The following is a 3,873-nucleotide window of genomic DNA, read 5'->3' as shown; positions in this document are numbered from 1 at the left end:
AGAAAAAGCTTATTCTCCACAAAAATTCCTTAAAATAGGTGACTCATTAAAACCTGGGAAGTCTTCTCATGAAGAAAAATAAAAAGTCTTAGTTTGTCCTCCATCAGTTTTAAAGTACATATCTGATGGATCTCAGTGTTTCCAACAAGTTGTGGGTAATGTGTTATAAATATTCATATAATATGATTAATCCTAGGCATTTAAAGGCCTATTCCCACAGGCCTACAATACCCCTCCCCTTCATAAACACCCAGCCCAGGGTGTGTCCCAGAAACCTTGGAGAGCTAGAAGTATCTCATAGTGAAGGATGGTGAAATACCTCATATGTGTCCATTGGCCCATGACATTTCCTCCCTCTGTGCCTTTGCCTCATGCTCATCGCTTCCGCCTGGAATGTTCTCCCCAGACTGTTTTATGCAGCCAAATCCTACCCTCCCTTCAAGGTTCTGCTCAAATTCCATTTCTTTCATTAAGTCTTCCTAACTGGACCAGCCCATCCCACCTCTCTCCTCTCTGGACTCCTGTCTCGGTGCCACCCATTTTAGAGACTAATCTTCAGCCATTTTTTGTGCTTGCCTTTGCTTACTCATCAGGGATTGGCAAACTACAGTCCCTGGGGCAAATTTGACCCCACTGCCCGTTTTTTTACAGCCTGCAGTCTAAGATTGGTTATTACATTTTTAAATTGTTGGAAAAACTCAAAAGAAGAATAAGTTTTGTTACATATGGAAATTATAGGAAATTCAAATCCAATGTCCATAAATAAAGTTTTATTTTGTCAATAAAACACTCATGGAAATGTTTTTTTTTTTTCTTTTACCTTTAGGCTCACAAATCCTAAAATATTTACTATTTGTCACTTCATAGAAAGTTTGTGGGCTCCTGCTACATGCACTTGCTCCCTCAGAGTGTGTAACCCTTTCAGGAGGACACAATACTGACACATTCTGGTAGCTTCTGCCGGGTCTACCATATGCTGGAGCAGAGTGGTTTTTGGTAAGTACTACTGAAGGGAGCTGAGAGAGAATGTGTTTTTAATTTGTGATGGATACAATGTTATGTCCTTTCTTGCTGTCCAGGCCTTTTCTTTATTCCCCTCTGCTGTTGGGCTGGTATCTGTTATGTCTGGTAGAAAAAAATGACGGGGAATACTAGGGTGGGTCTCAGAACTCATGGAAAACACAAATGAAATGAAGTCTGGGAACCAGATCTTTTGTTTTGGGTGGAGGGAAACTGTTTGCTTTGGGGGATTGAGGTAATGAAAGTTATTTCAATAACATAATTTAACAGTTGTACATGCTTTCTGCCAGAAGAATGGCTAGGCAAACCTCACCCAGAGACCCCATCTGCAAAATGCAAAGGTTAAACATTGAAGTGCTAGCAAATTCTCCTCCCTGTTCAGAAGAACACAAAACTGTATATACACCTTGATTAGAGTGCCTAACATACACTATATGGACAAAGACGAGGGGGGAAACAGAAAAAATACAAACGGTTGTGTTAGGGTGGTAGGATTATGGTGGTAGGATTACTTTAAAAAAACTTTTTTAAAGTTAGCTAAACTATTTCTATGATAAATAAAGCTTCTGAAAAAAGATGAAAATGAAAAAAATTCTTTTTTTGCCTGTATAAATTTTTCCTTTTTTTCTTTTTCACCTGTCCCCTTTACAAAACCAGAATTTTACATCAAAGTAGGAATTTCATAGGATTTTAAGTGTAAATACAGACAAAAACATGTACAAATTTTCTCTAAAAGAAATATCTACTTATGTCATTTTAAACTACTTTTCTTTTTTTAATTACACATATAAGTGAAATCATACGGTATTTGTCTTTCTCTGACTTATGTCATTTAGCATAATACCCTCTAGGTCCATCCATGTTGTTGCAAATGGCAGATTTCATTTTTTATTGCTGAATAATATTCCATTGTGTGTTTATAAATAATACATATATATACACACATATACACATATATATGCCTATATATACACATATACACCACATCTTTTCTTTTTTAAATTTATTGGGGTGACAATTGTTAGTGAAATTACATAGATTTCAGGTGTACAATTCTGTATTACATCATCTATAAATTCCATTGTGTGTTCACCACCCAGAGTCAGTTCTCCTTCCATCATCATATATTTGATCCCCCTTACCCTCCACATCTTCTTTATCCATTCATCTACTGATAGACATCTAGGTTGCTTCCATATCTTGGCTATTATTTGTAATGCTGCAATGAACATATCTTTTCAAATCAGTGTTTTTGTTTTCTTTGGATAAACACCCAGAAGTGGAATTTCTGGGTTGTATGGCAGCTCTGTTTTTACTTTTTAAAAGAATTTTCATACAGTTTTCCATAGTGGTTGCACTAATTTACAATCCCACTAACAGTGTACGAGGATTCTCTTTTCTCCACGTCCTCACCGGCACTTATTTGTTGATTTATTGATGATAGCTGTTCTGACAGGTGTGAGGTGCTATCTCATTGTGGTTTTGATTTGCATTTCCCTGATGACTAGTGACCTTGAGCATATTTTCATATGTCTATAGGTCATCTGAATATCCTCTTTGGAGAAATCTATTCAGGTCTTCTGCCCATTTTTTAATTGGGTTGTTTGGGGTTTTTTTTTTTTTGTTTGATATTAAATTGTAGGAGTTCCTTATATATTTCGGATATTAACCCCTTATCAGATGTATAATTTGTGAATATCTTCTCCCATTCGGTTTGTTGTCTAAGCTGTTCTTCCCTAAACCTGAAACTCTCTAAAACTGTAAAATGGGAAGAACATTACTAATCTCTCACTTAACACAGAGCCTGTAAGTCCAAGGCTCAAAAAAATGGTAGCTGTCACTGTATGGCCCTCTTCCAATGCCCTAGACCTTGTGATTCTTAAAGGGGACAATGGCATCTCTCAAGGTTGAAGCCTCAGCTTCTGACACAGTGTCTGGCGTACAGTGCCTGGCTTTCCATTGAAACTGGCTAAATGAATAAACAAACTAAACAATAATTTAAAAAGAAATGGGACATACATAGAGGTATTCCAATAGAAAGCGGGCAGCTTAATTCTATCTTCAGTTCTTTTCAAAAAAATTAAATTTATTGGGGTGACATTGGTTATAAAATTACATATGTTTCAAGTGTACAATTCTGTAATACATCATCTATATATCACATTGTGTGCTCACCATCTTGAGTTCTCCTTCCATACCATATATTTGAGCCCCTTTACCCTCTTCTACATTCCCCCCTTCTTCCTTATGCCCTGGTAACCACTAAACTTGTTATCTGTGTCTATGAGTTTTCCTTTCTTTGTTTGTCTTTTTTCTTTGTTGCTTTCAGTTTTATATCCCACATATGGGTGAAGTCATATGGTTCTTGACTTTTTCTCTCTGACTTATTTTGCTTAGAATAATAATTTCAAGATCCATCCATGTTGTTGCAAATGAGTATTTCATCTTTTCTTATGACCTAGTAATATCCCATTGTGTATATATACCACATCTTCTTTATCCAATCATCTATCGAAGGACACTTTGGTTATTTCCATGTCTCGGTCACCATAAATAATACTGCAATGAACATTGGGGTCCATATATCTTTACAGATAATGTTTTCAGATTTTGGGGATAGATACCCAGGAGAGGGATTGCTAGGTCATATGGTAATTCTATTCTTAATTTTTTGAGGAACTTCCATACTGTTTTCCACAGCAGCTGTACAAATTTACATTCCAACCATCAGTGTATGAGGGTTCCTTTTTCTCCACAGCCTCTCCAACACTTGTTATTGTCTTGTTGATGATAGCCATTCTTACTGGGGTGAGGTGATATCTCATTGTGGTTTTGATTTACATTTCTTTAATA

This window comes from Rhinolophus hipposideros (assembly GCF_964194185.1).
Source record: "Rhinolophus hipposideros genome assembly, chromosome: 5".
NCBI lineage: Eukaryota > Metazoa > Chordata > Mammalia > Chiroptera > Rhinolophidae > Rhinolophus > Rhinolophus hipposideros.
Note: the sequence above shows the minus strand (reverse complement) of the source record.